The sequence below is a fragment of the Amblyomma americanum genome, chromosome 1 (assembly GCF_052857255.1).
Source record: "Amblyomma americanum isolate KBUSLIRL-KWMA chromosome 1, ASM5285725v1, whole genome shotgun sequence".
NCBI classification, from domain to species: domain Eukaryota; kingdom Metazoa; phylum Arthropoda; class Arachnida; order Ixodida; family Ixodidae; genus Amblyomma; species Amblyomma americanum.
In genome coordinates this window covers 301,355,772-301,374,952 of record NC_135497.1, presented here as the reverse complement: position 1 = coordinate 301,374,952, position 19,181 = coordinate 301,355,772, and positions in this window count along the sequence as shown.

Here is a 19,181-nt window from a genome sequence, read left to right as displayed (position 1 = left end):
ATTTTGCAAGGCTTTAAGTGGTCCACCTGCCTGTGCTATCTCGATGAGTCATTGTCTTTTCGCCGACGTTTTCCTCTCATCTCGCTGACCTTTCCCAAATCATTTCCCTCTTCCGCCAAGTTCCGGCCTGCACCTCAACTCGTCTAAGTGCAGTTTCGCGCGCCGTCAGCTCGCCATCTTGGGTTATGTGGTCGACCACACGGGGTCCATCGTGACCCTGATAAAAACCGAGCCGTCTGACTTTCCCCAGCCACGTTCCTGTAACGACGTCCGAAGCCTCTTAGGGCTGTGCTCCTACTTTCGTCAAATTGTTGAAGGCCTCGCCGACATCGCTAGCTGCCTCACCGACGTCCTGAAAAAGGACGCCACCTTCATCTGGGGTCCCGACCAAGTACAAGCGTTTTCCACCCTGATATTGAAGCTTACTACCACGCCAGTTCTGGCACACTTCGGTGTGACCGCTCCCACTGAAGTCCGCACTGACGCTAGGGGCTACGGCATCGGCGCTATCCTCTCTCAGAGGCAATCCGGACAGCACCGTGTCATCCCCTACGCCAGCCGCCTCCTCTCTGCCCCGGAGCGCAATTACTCAATTACGGAACGTGAGTGCTTAGCCCTTGTGTGGGCGGTTGGGAAATTCCGCCCATATTTATACGGCCGCTACTTTACAGTTGTCACTGACCACCATGCGTTGTGCTGTGTCTCTTCCCTGAAAGACCCTACAGGACGGCTAGGTCGTTGAGCACTGAGCCTGCAGCAGTACGATTACTCTGTATTCTACAAGTCTGGTCGCTTGCACGCCGATGCTGACTGCCTTTCCCGTTACCCTGTTCGCCCGTGTGACAATCCTGGCACTGACAGCGAGGACGCCCTGTGCTCTCTCTCTCTGCCCTCGCCAACATGGCCGAAGAACAGCGCCACGCTGCGGTGCTGCACTAAATTATCGACCACCTCCATACCACCTTATTAGACCCTCCGAAGTGCCGCTTTGTGCTCCGTGATGGAGTTTTATACCGTAGGAGCCTTAATCAAGCAGGCCCTGGCCTCCTCCTCGTTGTGCCCAAACACCTCCGCACTGCTGTCCTCCGAGAGCTGCATGATCTTCCCACTGCTGGCCACTTGGGTGTCTCCAGTACTTACTACCGCGTGAGTCGTCGATTCTTTTGGCCCCGCCTCTACCTCTGTACCTCTGTGTACGCCCCTATGTTGCTGCCTGCGAGGAGTGCCAGCGCCGGAAACGCCCCACCACTCTGTCGGCCGGTCTGCTTCTGCCGATTGACGTCCCATCCAAACCATTCGAACGCCTCGGCTTAGACCTTTTGGGAACGTTTCTGCAATCCACCTCGGGTAACAGATGGGTAGCTGTTGCCACAGACACACTACTCGTTACGCAATCACGCGGGTACTTCCCACCAGTACTGCTATTGATGTTGCCGATTTTCTTTTGACTGACCGCATCCTACATCATGGTGCTCCTCGTCAACTTCTTACCGACCGAGGCGGATGCTTCATGTCCAGAGTTGTCGCGGACATTCTTCGGCCGTGCACTACAGAACATAAGCTCATCACTGCCTACCACCCGCAGACAAACGGCCTCACAGAACACCTCAACCGCACTCACCAAAATGTTGGCCATGTACGTTTCTCCGGACTACCGCGACTTGGATATCGCTCTACCCTATGTGACCTTCGCGTAAAATTCTCCCTCCATGACACTGCCGGCTGCTCCCCTTTTTATCTTTTGTACTGCCGCGAGCCCCTACTGCCTCTGGAGACGCTGCTTCCCACTTCTTCTGCTACTCGCTTCCCGGCTACTCGCTTCCCAGAGCTCTCAGCAGGAAGTCTACAACCGTTCTCACCGTGTGGTCTCCTTCTCCCCTGGCTCCCTCGCCATCTCGCCGCGTGGGGCTCTCTGAAAAACTTCTGTCCTGCTATATCGGACCGTACCGTGTGCTGCGCCAAGTCACCGCAGACACTTATGAGATCGCTGCGGCCTTCCTCGGTGCCAGGTCCTCTCAGCATGAGCCTGATATTGTGATATGTCTCGCAATCCCATTCACTGCACTGATGTACACCGGGACGGTGCCTTTTCGACCGGGAGTCCGCGCAACGGATAATCTTCGTAAAGACGACGTGGAGGAATTGCCGGGTGTGTGCGCGCTATCCGCTCAGTGTTCTCTGTGGCCTGTGCTCCGGTCGTCCGTCTGCCTGCCTAGACTTCGTGCCACGTAGCCATATTGTGCAAGTAGATCACTTACCTGGAGGAGCCATATTGTGCACGTAGATTACTTACCTGGAGGAAGCGGGAGCAGTACATAACGTGTGGACTTGTGCTACAACAGACCTTTGTAAACTGAAAAGCAACAGTCTTGACAGAGGTTGTACATAGTTGCAGGCCCAATTACCAAAGGTGCAGTAAGGTTTTGAAGGTTTAATCGCACATTAGTATCCACCCAAGCGCAGCCTTCCGGGTAAAAAGGAAGTAATGAAACCAAGGAACCCCGCTATTTATGAAGAAACATCCGGTGTTCAGAGCTAACCTAGACTGCTAGCAGGACAGCAGGGAAAGGGGGGAAGAGAACGGAGTTTGTAGGAACGGTGTAGTAAGGTTGGTTTTGAGGAAAGGAAATGGCGTAGTAGCTGTCTAGGCAATTTGCCTATTATCATCCACACAAGAGCAGCCATATGGCTACAGAGGATGCTGAATAATTACTCCATTATTTACATACTGTTACTCCCTGTCGCTATCGCTCACCCGAACTGGAGTCATTTCATTTACTGTCATTAATTTTAGAATAAAACAACGCAGTGATGCAACAAGCAGAAGTCACTTTATTTCAAAGTTCAAACAAAAACAACAAAGAGCATCAAGTACCCTTGAATGCCACTGCACACAAAAATGAAAGAAGAAAGGGTGCCACCAGTAAGCCCTGCTGCTGAAGACCTGAAAAAAAAACATGCAAGCATAGAGTTATGCCACTGATTCAAATTGCCAGCTTGCACGCTGACAACACAGCTTCCCGCGCAGGGAGCATCGCCAACTAAAGCGGTCACAAAACATTAGTGCGAACATACGAATAACATAAGACATGCACACGAAGGCTGCACACAACTACGTCGAAAGACATTCTCGTGATCTGTACATGATCAAATTAGCCCAGGACAGATGTTACATGTTCTAATACTCGCGGATTTTATGCATTCAGTGCTAGGAAAAATTGGAGGGACGCAATATCCGCCTTAAAGGTATGACGCGATAGCGTACCCCTTAACGTCACCTAGGTGGCCCACCAGCCTCCAACACGTTGTTCCCTTGAGACCACCTGCCAGAGCCATGCCCGTGAGTTTTTTTTTTTTCTCTCATGGCGCCGACGCCGACAACGCAAATACCAGGGCCCGCTTGCACAAAACTCGTTAGTCCAGTCATACTCTAAACTTCAGACGCAATCGCAGCTCATTGGAGTATATCTTCCCTAGCCGAAAAGTTGCTTGCACGAAAGAAACTAGCCTGCAACAAGGCAGGAAGTGAAGCTTTCAATAGGCAGGAAACCTAGCCTGCTTCGGGCAGTCTCAACGAAAAATATTGCAGTCTTCTCCAACATGGCTGCTGTGCGGTTGATCCGCCTCGAGTTGCTCGCCGATCGGCTGTTGCACCGCGAACGCGTATTTAGTGACGGGACAGATCGGCTTGACACATTCAGCAAGGAGCAGCTGCAGCGCCGCTTACGGCTCGGGCGTGAAGGCATTTCTCGCCGAGCCAAGCCAAGCTTCTTCGCTCCAAGATCGAGCCCTCGACGCGTTGGAGCGTTCGGAGAGGCGCTTTGTGCACCGAGCTGCAGCTGATGCTGGCACTGAAGTTTTTGCCTCCGGCTGTTTCCTGAATTACTGCCGGAGGTGTGATCGGCGCCCACGAATCTACAGCAAGCCGCACAGTACGCCGAGTTGCTGTCGCCCTCGTCCGCCGCAGCAAAGATTGGATCTGGTAAGCCTGTCTCCAGCCTTCTATCTTTCCCTCTGTGTTGTTACTGCCGCTTGCTTTCTTTGGCTCTGCGTATTTTCGCATGTATTTTAACCAGTTGCGCGGCTTGAACATCAGCTGCCGCACGTCCGACGTCTCAAATGCGTTCTTTTTCACGCGAAAGGATCGCAAGCAGTGTGTATAATTATCGCTGGCCGTGAATGTTTTGGTGTTCAAGAGCATATTTCTTGATTCTGTTCTTTCGAACCGACACCGTGCGAGGCTGTGTGATGGTCAGGTGAGATTAATATCATTATAAATGTGACTCCCTTTCTATGTGCGCGTGCGATCGAGTGTGTGCAAGCCCGCGCATGGCATCGGCGTGAAACGGAAGATGACCACCCCCGTTTTCTTTCCAGCTGGCCGTCGCCTAGCCAACTGCGGGAAGCCCAAGGCGGCTTCTACGCTGTCGCCGGCTTTCCTTGCGTCGTCTGTGCGATCGACGGCACCCATTTGCGGATACAGGCTCTCAAATAGAACATGGTCGCAAATGAGAATCTCCAAAAGGGGGCCACATTAAGTTGCGGAGAGAAGTTGAAAATAGCGAAAATTAAATGTAGCAATGCGTATGGCACTTATTCATGTTCCCTGCATTAGCAACAGCACCCTAAACGTGGCTCTACAGCCTACCAAATTTCCTAACCTGTTGAGCGTTTTGCTCAATTCTTTGTTCCTGTCCTTTTGTGCCAGCTAGTTGCAAGAAAAATATTGGCGGTGCTTTAGCTTTGCTTAAACCTGGAGTGACGCGATAGCTACAGCTCTAGCTATAGCTCTACAGCTGGCCGAGTGAAACTTGGTCACGTGACCAACCACGTGACGAACCACGTGATAAGCCACGGCGCCGCGCCGCCGGCAGCTGTCCGCACCACGTGTCCAACCACGTGAGAGCATGGCGGCGCAGACACAGGGTGTCGGCGCCGCCACTGCCACGGCGCCGCCACGCTGAAGGGACGAAATGCCACCGTAATGTGGCTATCGCTACAAAAACTCGTCGAAAAAATTCAAAAGGGAACTTTACTTGACATAACTGAATACATTTATTATCGCATCACATCATGGCGCAGAAAAAGTCTAAATGATACATTTCGACCGTTTCCTAGAAATACACAATATCACTCATGCACTGAACCAGCTTCTGAAAGTGTCAGTAGTAAATATTAAGTATGACAAAACTTTACACTTTTTACACAGACGTGTACCACTTGCAACTGCCACACATCACTAGGTTGGTTGTGAGGAAAGGAGAGGTGCAATAGCCGCGCTACAATCAGGTCAGCCACATGAACCGCGCTGTTTTGGAGGGAACATGGGCAGCCATATGTGCACTCCGGTGGCATTTCAAACGTGCACTGCACTAATTATAAAACACAGGTGGCCTAATTTTCATGAAACACAAAGAACACAAAACAGCACAGCGTGACACTATAGAAAAAAGTATAAACATCTCATACATCAATACACATACAGCGGGTATATATTGCACATCGAGACAAATTATCACAAATATGGCGAAGAACGAAGAACATTTAGTGCACATATAAGTTACTATATATAAGCATAAACAAAGAATTTCACATTCGCTTAGTCGTGCAAGCGATACTGCGAGTTTTAGCACTGAGTGAAGAGACGTAGTAAACCGTAACAAGCTGCAAGTGTGCACATACTGCAGTACAAAAATTTTTGGTCGATATTTCCTTAAAAAAGTGAAAACAGGCATACAGACTTGTGCAACGTCGCGAACAGGCAAGGGAACTTTTTGCCATTAGAAGTCAAGTCGGCTGCTGAACACATCGCTTTTCTCTTTCTTTGCGAAGCATCTCACGCAGTTTGGGAACTGATTTTAGTTTCGTTGAAATGCCAGCGGCTTTCAGTTAGGTCCGCAGTTCAACCGCGTCCATATCCTCGATGCAAGCGGGAGGTGTATCCTCGTGCTCCGTTTCGGGAGCGCTTCGAGCCCTATTTGTGCGACTCTCTTATAATCATACCTTCAACCCAGTATAAAGGATCGTGTTTTTTTGTACGCGCGACTTATTGTTACGTGTGCGCTATTCTCAAGGCATTTTGCCAGCTTCAACGCATCGGCGCCAGCAGCATTCCATTTATTGGATTTTGCATGATGCAATTGTTTCAGAATATCATTCTTTTTCTCAATGCCTTCGCTGGAAATCCACCCCAAACACTTGAATTCTTTATGCTTCTTTGAGGCATGACAGGAAAGAATATGCATATATGACGTCATTCTCTCAGCCCCGCAAACCGTATGCCCTAGTTATCCAAGTTCTAAGTAGGTTTTATGAAATTTTGTCGTTTCTTGCTCGATGCTTTCGCCGCTCGTGTTATGCTCAATATGATCAAAAACGCGACTAAGCATTTTCCAAAGTGAGATGATTTTCTTTTCTGTTTCCGGGCTGAGTTTTCCTAGGAGCTTCTCTGGCAGCATTTCGAGCATGCGCTCGCAGGAGTCTCCTTGAATGAGGTAATTTTTTTCCTTTTCTTTCGTCCTACCACAGTTCAAATTTTATACCACAGCTGTTAATTGCCTGCACAATCGCTTCTACGTGAGTGCCCTTGGTGTTTAGGTTCGTAACTTTATCGCGGTTGTCTTTGTCCATTGCTTCAACAATCAATGCATCAACCAGACGATTAACGACTCTAATGCGCATGTGTAAAATATCTGGAACCACAAACGCAGGTTCAATGTTGAATAAGGGAACTACTTTCATTCCGTGTTCTTTAGCAAGGCCGTCCTCTCTCATATTTTTTAGAGTGCGCAGAAGAGGCGGCTTATTAAGCTCTGTGTTCGCCCCAGCTCTGCTTCGTTCCTTTAAATTTGCACGATAGAAAGGACATGGGTGCCTAGAAGACGCTGACTGCATTCCTTGAACTATGAGCAAGAATTTTAGATCGGAGCCCACACAGACTAAGGCAGGAACTTCCTGTCCCTCCAAGATAACACTGCCCCTTTTCACAACACTGGTAACTTCGTCAATCAAATCCTTCAGACTTTGTGTAATCTGAAAATAGTTGTCAGAAACTGCGACGACTGCGAGCAGGCGTTGAAAAGTATGGCTGTATGATTGATTGATGATTGAGTATGATTGGCAGCAGCCTGCTGCTGTCAATCAGGAGAAAAGAGTTGTCGAGCTTGGTCGTTTGCTGACAACACAGCCATCTCCTTCTATTGTAACCAAAATTGACTGCGACCTGAGCCCTTCTCCTGTCGTACCTCTTTTGACTGCGTACTCCCCAACAGATTTCCAGTTCGTGCACAAAAGACACCTGAGCGCCAGTTACCTCTCCTGGGGTTTTAAATTTACACAGCAGTGCTTTCGTCTAGTTTTTGCATGTACGAGTTGATGACACGGAGCGAGGGTAAATTAGGGACAGTTGAAGACATTTTTTCCCAAAAAACATTGCTTACAAAGTGGTTCTTTCAGAGCGCGGTGATTGCACGGACGCTTTTCTTCTCGGGGGAAGATGGATTCCGATAGTCAGTTTTACCATTACTGCGGTATTATTTTTGATATTTCGCGCTACACAGATGCCGTCAATATCAGAAAAATTATTTTGTGCAGTAGCCCTTGAAGGTCTTCTACAACCAACAGGCATAAGTTCAACCCATAGCTTTCTAAAATTTCTTCTAGCACTTGAACTATCACACATCCTGCAGAATGCAGCTTTCTTCTATCGGTGCTTTTCGAACCTTCCCCGAACCTTTTTCCGCGGTTGTTGAGCAAGCGGCTGTTTTTGCCTGTGATGACAGGCTTTTATTTTCGTCTTGCAGCTGAAGGCATTTTTTCTCAAAATCTTGAATGGACTTACGCAGCTCTGAAAGAGACCGCTCTGATACACCCTCCATTAGCTTCATTTCTTATTGTAAAGCTTGAATAATCGTGTCCTTGATATTGTTATTTGGATTTTGGACAGAACTTTCCTTATCAAATGGAATGTTTAAATGGCTCTTTTTTAAGGAGCCCCTCTTTTGCTCTGCCTTTAATATTTCGGTGCTGAGTGGCTACCGGGGTGCAGAAGCTTCTAGATCTTGTCTCAACAAACCTTTAAACTCTCTGAGCTGGGCATGCTATGTGGAGTCAAAGAGTTTATTGTCTCAAAATACGATTTCTCCAAAAGCGTTTTGTTGCTAGAGATTTTCAGAACTGTTTGATTTGTCAATGTAAATGAAATGCCACATTCAGAAATCTCTAAGCGCGAAGCTCCCGAGCTCATTTTTAAAAGAAATACTAAACAACACAAATTGAAATGCAAGAATCAATACTATATAAAAAAACAAAAACAAAGTTGCAAAACGTATGCGCTGGAAACATAGATTTGAAAGGCGGAGGACTCACTAAAACATAAATCAGGACATTTCTCTGGGTTAGGTTCTGCCTGCAACAACCTTCGACACAAGGAACATTTGCAGACTTTCCACAGGATAGCCGTTTGGAAAGAGTTTGCAAGCTTTCTGTCGTGTCACAGTAGCCTTCACCCGCACTGGAAACTCAATCGCCACTGCACTGCAAGTTTCGTTTCTCGCTCAGGTCTCTCGTTATTTTCCACGTACTAATCGAGTATACCACCCAAAGGGAAAATTCAGCTTCGAGAAGTCTGCCTCGATCATGATCACTGCACAGAATCCAAACCCTTTCTAGCCGTCTTCCTTTCCTACTGAAAACCCATCTAAAGATGTCCAGGTATATGTTCACCTTGACAAGCCCGCTGGACCGACGGCTGTTTGAAAGTTTCTTTTGCACAGCGTAAATGACTTCCTCAGCAGCAGCTTCCAGTCGTTGTGGTGATGACTTGCTTGGGTGCTTAAATTCCCGGAGACAGGCACCGTTCAGACTTTTTCTTGATTCAACGGAGCAATGCCACTTGGAATATCCTTTCCGTTTAAGAAGGTATCCCTTGCTCTGTAAGAAAGAAGCCAAAGATGGCATGGTGAAACACTTAGCGCAAGAAAACTCACACACGCCGAGGAACGAAAAAGCGAAGCACAAGTGAACCAAAGAAAAGACAAAGGAAAGACATGTCGCTACGAAATGAGAGACAATGAAATTGAACGCTAATTTATGCAAATGTTAACATATCCATTTGTGACGAAATGTATGCCTTCTTCAGTTACTGGGAGGCTTTGCTCAAAATCTTGACCGCGCGCTATCTACCTAACTCAGACTGCCCGCTCAGCGTGAAAAAATACATATATGAAAAATGCGTTGTCTTTGGAATCATCGCTAAGTTTGGAAATCGTGTACTCAAAACTGGCGGTATACAAATAGTTACGGAGGCATTTTGTTATAAGAAGTGTCCCTGACTGCTGCGTTTTGGACCTCCTACTGTCCAAATTTCCGAAACCACTAATTTCTGTGATACATGTTCGTCAATGAAAACCTGAAAAAACCTAAAGAAAACCTGATCAAGGCACCTTTAATAATTGCTTTTTTTGGGGGGAAGGAAATGGCACAGTATCTGTCTCATATATCGTTGGACACCTGAACCGCGCCGTAAGGGAAGAGATAAAGGAGGGAGTGAAAGAAGAAAGGAAGAAGAGGTGCCGTAGTGGAGGGCTCCGGAATAATTTCGACCGCCTGGGGATCTTTAACGTGCACTGACATCGCACAGCACACGGGCGCCTTAACGTTTTTCCCCCATAAAAACACAGCCGCCGCAGTCGGGTTCGAACCCGGGAACTCCGGATCAGTAGTCGAGCGCCCTAACCACTGAGCCACCGCGGCGGGGCTCAAGACGCCTTTAAAATGTGTATTCCTCCCAGCTTATATATATTTTAGCTAGCGACATTATTTCAAACATGAATAAAAAAGGCAAAACAAAAAGCTTTGCATTTTCCTGGGCTCTCTTATAAACTAACAAAGCGAAAGCTGTCGGCATTCATTGTGTTCATTAGCATTGGCGCTGACAACGTTCTAGACCGATGATTTTGTGGAAAGGAAGGGCGCATATGACTGGCCACCTGGGTCAGTGGACGCCTCAATCGCGCTTTGAGGTACGTGGCGGTGGCGAGAGATGTGGGCCGCATGCATTAGCGCTCATAACGTTGTGGGAGACACGCGGCACTGCAGCAATAGGCCACAGCGTTCATTGGGCGACCAACCTCTCGCGATCAACCATTAATTTACCTGCCACCTGCCAAGGTGGGCGCGCTGCCTATCCAGCGAGCGGAACGCAATCAACGCTACAGACGCCAAGCCGCATCTACTTGCACAACACGTCACAGCTCTCGCTCTAACAATGTTCAGGAGTAGTTGAACCACAACTAATTTTTTGTTTATCCAGCTGAGGCTCGGCTAAATCACGTGGTCCGGAAGCAGCCGCTCCGCAGCTGCGGAGCCCCTGCGCAACGACGGCAAAGACTAGGCTTGGCTGCGCGGCGAAGTCACGTGATTCCTTGCTATGGCTGCGGTGCTGCAAAGACGTTCAAGGTCAAACGTGAGGCAACGGCGTAATCGCTCCGGTAGTTAACCGTTAGTTACTCAGTAGTTAACCGGTAAGTAACCGATAGTAATTTCGAAAACGCGATTACCCTCATCGCAGTGGCTCGACAAAATTTGGCCATACTGTGCGATGGCCCAGTGGTTAAGGTGCTTGTCTACTGAGCTGGAGTACCCGCGTTGGCACTCAACCGCAGCCACTGCGGTTCTATGGAGGTGAAACGCAAAAGGCACCCATGTGCTGTGCAATATCAGTCCACTTTGAAGATCCCCAGTTGGTCGAAATTATTCCGGAGTTCTCCACAACGGCGCCACTTTGTTCCTTTCTTCTTTTACTCTTTTCATCTCTTCCCTTACGGTGCGGTTCGGGTGTCCGCCGAGATAGGCGAGAAAGTTACTGCGTCATTTCCTTTCCTCAAAAACCAATCTTCAAGAACCAAATAGCACATTTCTTATTGTGTAAATAGTTTGTATATATTATTAATCCCCCTATCCTCTCTTCCTGTCCCCTCTCCTCTTTCGTTTCATTTCTCCCTTCTGTCTACTATCCTTTATTTCCGCTGCCCCAGCTCAGGTGCTTCAGTATCGATGGCAGATGCCGGGGCTAGCAAAAATCTTTTCATTCCTTTTTACTATTATATTAATAAAAAACCACTTACCGCCAAGAACCAATTAGCACCAAAATACATGCGCTTTCGAAAGCATGCAGACAAAGAAACCTTTCCGGTGCACGTAACTAGTCAAAAAACCCAAATTTTGTCGAGGCAGAGCGCCAAAGACAGCCATGTTTCGAAATTATAAAAGACTTGTATGGCTATTACCAACGACCGGCTACAAATCTATGATTGCAACTAAGCGCCTTACACCAATCGTTAAAAGTTAATTATTAAAATCTAGTTAACCAGCTTACTACTAAAACAATTCACCGGTTTTCTGGTGCCCAACAGTAGTAATACTGTGCCGAAAAAGTCACATCTTAAAGCCAAAAAGCATACCTTTAAAAATTTCTTCCCTGTAACACCTGGTAAACAGAGTCGCTCAGCTAATCCTATGAAAGCTTGAGGAAACAATTAACCGCGCACTCTGCAAATATTCGACATTTGAAAGGTTTAGGTTGTCATCTTTTCCATACAAACATATTGTTATGCGGTAATTTTTATTCCTCCACATGGGAATGTAAACTTCAGTTGTTTTCGTCAAAGCGAAAGAGCTGCAGGTTTCTTTTTTTTAAGTATTGCCGCTTCACTCTTCTGTCAATAGGTATGCTATACCGTTTTACATCGCCCACGAGCAATTCCTGTTAGTTACTCAAAGATACTTTTCGCTCGCCTTACATGCTTAGCATAATGTATACTTGTGAATGGCAATGTATCCGCTAACCTTGGCATGTGTACATATGTAAATAAAGTTCTCACTTGGTCTACACTTATGTTGAAAATGATGAGATCAAATTATGTAAAGAAAAGAGATAGCGCTGCTTGTTAATTACGCACTTCAGAAATATTATGACCAGCCGTAGGCCACTGCTATATTTCTGCATTAGACGGACCTATGCATATTAACTCTTAAAGCTTCGGTAAATTAGCTTTCTTGTCTTGCATAACCTTCGGGAATTAATAATACATTTGCTTTCGCACTAAAAACCACATCCACCGCCCTCAATTGCGTAATCAGGACACGCAAACAAACACAAAACACAACATGGACCCAGGTGCTTACATAAATAGCTTGGGAAGCTTGTTACTTACCGTTTTGGTAATGACTCTCTCGACCAGGTGATACATCAAAACTTCAGCAGAAGAAAGTCAATGGACCCAGGGAACTGGCCAACCAGATACAGCTGATGACAGACAGTAGCGAGACAGTTAGGTCCTGCCGTATTTAAACGGTGCAGGAGCCGAGGAAAAGGGGTATTGGGGGTGATGGCGGATATGCACGGCAACACACTTCCTAGTTTTGTTAGCCAGGAAGCCGCTCTGTTAAACACCTGCACGTGGGAATGAGTCAACCCGTGTACACACACGCGACCCGGCCAATACTTTTCTTCATTTTACGAAAGACATCATTTTCTAGCAAAAAATCTTCACCTAACAAGATATCAAGTCTGCATCCTTGTTCACACAACGCCCAGAGCGGTTCCGAGCACACATGTGCTTTCCGCAAAAACTTTCCACCGGTCTAAACAACGTGACGTTGAAAGACTGCAAAGCACACCGTAGATGTGCAACCGGAGACGTATACCAATTTACCGGAAGGCCGGCTGCGCACGCGCAGTGGCTGCCCATCACCCCAACAATGCCACTGCGCATGCGCAGGAGGGGTCCGGTAAACCGGTATACGTCTCCGGTAGTACGTCTACGGTATGCTAAAAATGTTCAGAACTGCTTTGCCCCCGGAGCCGGGTTCGGGAACGCTCTTCCGCCACCACTGTTCTCCCGTTTAATAGTGCCTCGTTATGCGTTGCAGTCTCTTCTTCCACTGTGCGGAATTCACAGAGCAAGAATCCCAGCTCTCTCGAGGGTACAGTGTTCACACCTCACAAACTGCGTCATTATGGTTAGAGCCATGACGATGGAGGGGAGGGGGGGGGCACCATCCGCAAACCATGGATGTAAGAAGAGGTAAGTGTCTCCTGTGAGCTATTAACATTCTTCCGTGTCTGTTGGATGTGCCACGACTAGAGTAGAAGCCTCCTTCGTGGGTTAGCTTCGGTGTCCAGTACAATAGTGCCGTCAAAGTCAATTCGGTGGTCGCATGCCTCGCAGTGTTCGGCCGCAGCGCTGCGCTGACGGTTAATTTGTCAAACCTCCGGCTTGTGTTGCCTCATTATTTCGGCGAAGTTCTTCGTTTCCCCTAAGCACGAAGCCAGGCAGACCGAGCAGGGGATTTTCTATACAACGCCTTGGGCCCTTTCTTTTGGGTGATGGTCTTTTGGGGGGTGTGGGGGGGAGGGGAGAAGCGTCCGATGGTGGTAGTCGGTTTTGTGCGTTGTATGTACCCCTTCTTTACCGAGAATGCGAGCCAGCGCCTCGCTCACGCCTTTCGCCTATGGAATGCAAACACTTTTCCGCTTCTGGCATGCCCTTGGGGAAGGAATAGAGCTGTTCTTCCATGCACATGCACATGTGCGCGCCCCGGCCAAGCATTCTTATTTTCTAAGAATTGAAAATTGCCTCCCTTCCAGCAATGCAGACAGCTTTGCTGCGCATTCGACGCTGATTTCCCGGACATGGCCGAATCTCCTTTGACTAGGGAACAGTGGCACCTTTCGTACGTGCCTTTCAGTGTCACTGTGTACAGCGCCCAGAAATAAGCTTAACTAAGCCTGTCCTAGCACAGAAATCCATTAGCGGTTTTGAAAGCCGCAGTCGCGATAACCTTTGCCGGAAATGAGTTTTTTTAAGTTTTACTCGTGTTTCATTGTGCCGCTGTCGAATTTACGTTGTTCTTTTGTCCTTTGCTAGCCGATAGTATGTCTGTGTACTTTCAAACAACTTTAGTGACGGGATCATAGCATACAGCGTGTTCTTGCCATCCGTACTTTCGTACGCGCTGTTTTTGTGAAGATGTTTAGGATCACTGAATAATTTCCTTTGTGAGTTCAGTAAAACGAACTCAGAGAACCAAGTCTTGGGTCCAGGTTTTAAACTTGTGGCTGGAATCCCAACAGAGCTCTTCCTGAATTACCAAATGTCCTCGAAATGTTATCGCTACGTCAGCAGTTCGTTTCGATAACATCATGCGTGACGCTATAGATACGTTCTCACATCAAGTCGTAGCCATGCCCGATACGCGGATTTCTACCAATTCTTACTTTGAGCCTTCCTTTGGCTGTCTAAAATTATTCCGTCGGCATGTATATCTGCGAAAGCACTAATCCGGAGGTGCAGAGCCTAGAAAGATCGTCTCTTCCCAATGTATGTCCACTCCTTCCCGAGCATAGAAAAAAAGCGGAAGGAAATAAGAAATATCAAAGAATGGGGAGTCGAGCCCGCGGAGGACACGAACAACGGCCGCTGCGCAAGAATACTTGGATATAGGTCGCAGCTTTTTTTTCAACATGGCACTTACTGCACGAGGTTATGTATGTATAGAAAGGGGCTATATACAGATTATTTACTAAGCACTCAGCTAGTAGCTGCACAGCACTAGCTTGACAAAAGGCAACACAACTAAAACGGCGGCAAATATAGACACCGGCTCAACAGCTGAAACCAGTCCTGCAGAAAGTCTGTTCGGTCATAAACGTCCTAAGTTGTAGCCTGTGATGCTACAACTGAGGTTATCTGCGCAGCCGAACATGCCTCGCATTAAATTCCACCGCACTCTTGCTCTGTACATTGCAGAGCGTCGTCTTCGTCAACTTCTATCCGCTCCGTCCCGCGGCACTGCCCGCTCATTGTCGTGTTCTACGTAGCACAAATCCGTGCTTTCGCAATGACTGGGATGTAAACAATCTCTGCAGATTTTTCTTGTCAGCAGTAGCCTGGAAATTGCCAAGCGTTTCGAATTATCGCTTAGCAGAATATAGTTTCCTAACGTTTGCTATGTTTTGCCGACTTTGGAAGAATCTTCATATCAATATTAATGAAATCGTTTGGCGGCTTTCTTCACCTCCCGTATATTTGTTCGATGAATTTCATTCCTCCGACGTTAAATGCAATGCTGAGCCAGCTTTGGACAGTTGGACAGTTGTGCTCTATTTGACTCATTTTTTGCCACACAAGCCGAAAACACGTGGTTTTTGAAGCTTTCACCAATCACGGGGCCGCGGAAAGGTCTCGCCCGTTCACGATGGTTGGTTTTATTTTGTACTGTACACAGGCCATAAAAGCACAGTGCGCTCACGTTGCATGACAAGGAACGAAGTAAAGGCTCTAAGGAAAAGCCTTTCAGCGTGCCGCCTTTTTCAGTGAGTGAGCAGATGAGAACCACGGCCACTAGATGATGCGGTTCCATCGAGCGGCCGCATTGGTACCAACCGCTGCCTCCACAAGCTGGTAGAACAACCGCGGGCTTACGGGGTCGCATTTTTTATTCTGGCGCTCAGGCTTCAATTTTGGATTTTGACGTGGCCTGTCTGTACGTCTGAAATTTACTTGACCTGAAAAAAAATAATAGGAAATGTTTTACGGCCGCGAGTGAGTCTCGAACCTGGGACGGCGAGAACACATCAGTTTTGCTGGTTACTGCATTAGACAACTGCAACACCGCCGCAGCCGAACATTCTGCGTCCTAAAATACCAGTTTTGGTTGCAGACTAGCAGTTTTATAAGTCTTTAAACCCAACCAGACAGGCAAATCTGTCAAAATGTTGTTTTCAATTTTTCATTGAAAAAGCAACCACGGTCTGAGCTCCACGATTCGAGGAAAAGTAAAAGGAGGAAGAAAAAGAAAGGCAAGCAAATGCACAGCAGTGAGAAGAAGAAGAAGAGAAGAAGAAGAAGAAGAAGAAGAAGAAGAAGAAGAAGAAGAAGAAGAAGAAGAAGAAGAAGAAGAAGAAGAAGAAGAAGAAGAAGAAGAAGAAGAAGAAGAAGAAGAAGAAGAAGAAGAAGAAGAAGAAGAAGAAGAAGAAGAAGAAGAAGAAGAAGAAGAAGAAGAAGAAGAAGAAGAAGAAGAAGAAGAAGAAGAAGAAGAAGAAGAAGAAGAAGAAGAAGAAGAAGAAGAAGAAGAAGAAGAAGAAGAAGAAGAAGAAGAAGAAGAAGAAGAAGAAGAAGAAGAAGAAGAAGAAGAAGAAGAAGAAGAAGAAGAAGAAGAAGAAGAAGAAGAAGAAGAAGAAGAAGAAGAAGAAGAAGAAGAAGAAGAAGAAGAAGAAGAAGAAGAAGAAGAAGAAGAAGGAGACTGTGTGCCATATTACTTGAGGAGAAGAAGAAGAAGAAGTTAGAACAGACGTGCTGACGTGTTCTTGCTGGCCGCTGCTGTTTTCTTCATCTTCTGGTGGTTCCGGCTTGATCATTTTTGGTGAGCCCGTACTACGTTGGGGGGTTTTGGCCAAGGCGTAGTTTAAGACGCAGTTCATGTGAACCTGAGAGCGCGTTTTGCTGAGAGATGTCGTTGACCTCCCCAGGTGGAGGGTCGGCAGCTTGGTTTGCCAGCTTGCCAGCCCAAAGGCTGCCACTTTAGTCCTTCCACAATAATGGCATTGATGCGGTTCCCGTGGCTATCGTCCCAATCGGTGAGGGTGCGATCAAAATGAAATCCCCAAAACTAATTCAACAGGAGCTAAGATCATTGACTGCCCAATACCTGCAGATCTCTGAAGTGCGTCCATTTGGCCGTCGAAAAATTGTGTGCAAGTCCTCGGACATCGTTTGTGTTGCAGACTTGCTTAAGTGCACAATTTTCAGCTCGCTGCCGGTGAAAGCATTCATTCCCGAACAGCTTGCATGTGTCAAGGGTGTTGTAAGAGGTGTCGACCCAGCATCGTCCCCGCAAGAAATTCTACAGGAATATCAGGATGCAGGCGTTGGGGTCCTTTCAGTCTACCGCTGCAGTAGAGAGGTAAACGGCTCTCGCGTTGCTACTGAGTCGGTAATAACAACTTTTGCTGGCTCTTCCTGCCCTGCTGAACTAAAAATCTGGCCGATTGTATACCATGTGGACCCTCTTGAACCCCGCCCTCTTCAATGCACCAACTGTTGGCGGTTCGGGCATAGCGGCAAAGCATGCAAGTTGGAGTCCCGCTGCCGTTTATGTGGGCAAGGTCATTCTGCTGATAACTGCACCTCAGAGCAGCCTCATTGTTGCCTCTGCAGCAACAATCACTCGGCTGATGATGCCAACAGCGCAAAACTTAGTGAAGAGCGTAGCTTGTTGGACATTATCAAAGAGAAGCGGTTCTCAAGAGCCGATTCTTACGCTGTTCTTAACAGGAAAAAAGATTCATATGCTAGTCGTGTGCGCGCTTCTGTTGGGGACATTGAGTTCAACTTGGCTGCCTCAATTGTGACCACAGTAGAAAAGCTCTTAATAATGTGGTTGAGCGAATGCTAAACACTTTCTCTGAGGTGTTGGCTCAGTTTGTTGCAGTTCAGTCTGCGTCACCATCAACACCCGTCCTGGCAGCAACGTCTGCATCTGTTTCAGCTTCTGCAGCTAGTGCTAGCCGCTCAACATCACCTCCTGATGATCCCCAGGCCCCACCTCACATCTCTGTTCCTAGCAGTGAATGTCGCAGTGACATCTGCACAACAGATGTCGAAAATGTCGTGCCCTACGCAGAAGCGCCGTGCTTCCTCATCATCTAATTCTAGTTCTCCACAGATGAAAGCTAAAAAGGGACCACCCAAACTTCATCCCCATGTTGATATCCTTAAAGAGGCTTTTTCGGCCTCTTCAATTGGTCAATAATCATGGCAGGTATCAAAGTGTTACAATGGAATTGCCGTTCCGTCTAGTCTTCTCTTCCAGATCTAGACATACTTATTCACAAGCATAAGCCTGATATTGTACTTTTACAAGAAACGTGGTTATCACCGTATAAATCATTTTCAATGAAAAACTTTCGAGTTTTCAGGTCAGATCGAAATGTTGGCAGGAGAGGTGGACTGCTAACCATGATATCTAAAAATTTATGTCATCACGCATGTATCTCTAAGAAAATTCTTCTCCCTGACTGTGAGCTTTTAGCGATCAAACTTTCATTTCCGCATTGTGCTGATATTACAATTGCTAATGTCTATTTTCCTTTAGGTGTACACAGGACAGACTGTTTAGACAGCTTGGTGACTGGCACAAACAGTGCACTCATCGCAGGAGATTTTAATTCTCACCATAGTTACTGGGGAAGTCGCACTGATTCCTGCGGCCAGCTTCTCTGGTCGTGGCTGTCTGCAAATGCTGTACGGTGCTGCAATTCTAGAGAAATAACCTTTACACGAGGGGTTGCTCGCTCAGCCATTGACTTAACATTATCTGCAGGTAGGCTAGATGCGACTGATTGGTCGACAGAGGATTCGGGTACGTCTAGTGATCACTTTCCCATAACTTTCTCTATCCGGTTATCTCCTCTTAAAACTAGTTGTGTAACCCATAAATTTGTCAACCACAAAATTTATAAAAATCTGATGTCCGCCTCACTTGCTTCTATAGTTGATACAAGCCGGGATGACAGAGTTCAGCAGACGGTTTCATTTTTGCAAAATGCAATAGACCACTCAATATTCGCTGTGCCCGCAGCAGCCTCTAATAAACAGCCGTCTCCTTGGTGGACAGAAGAATGTGAGAAGGCCTATCGTCGCAGAAAAGCGGCCTGGAAGAGGCTGTCCTGCAACCAGAGTCCGGCTAATTGGTTAAATTACAAATTCTTCTCTGCATCTTTCAAGAGAACAATTGCAAAAGCCAAGGAGGAGTACAACCAAAATTTAAACACACATCTTTCAAATCCTCGTCATCGGAAATCCCTGTATAGATTTATGGAACGTAACAAGAGTTCTGCCGTCCCTCTTCTCACTAGTTCAACAGTGTTATCACCACAAAAGGCTCAGGAGAGCCTGGAGTGTATTGCTCAGGGATTGGCGTTACGCTTCCAGACGCAGAGAAACGTCCCTTTGTGCACAATTTCACCCTCTTCGGATTATACCGAGGTTGACGCATCAGAGCTCCTCTCAGTCCTGGCAATGTTGCATCCTGCAGCTCCTGGACCAGATGGTGTCACTGTTGATATTAAAATTTTAGCCGAGGAGTTTACAAGCGCCCTCTTAGATATGACCAAT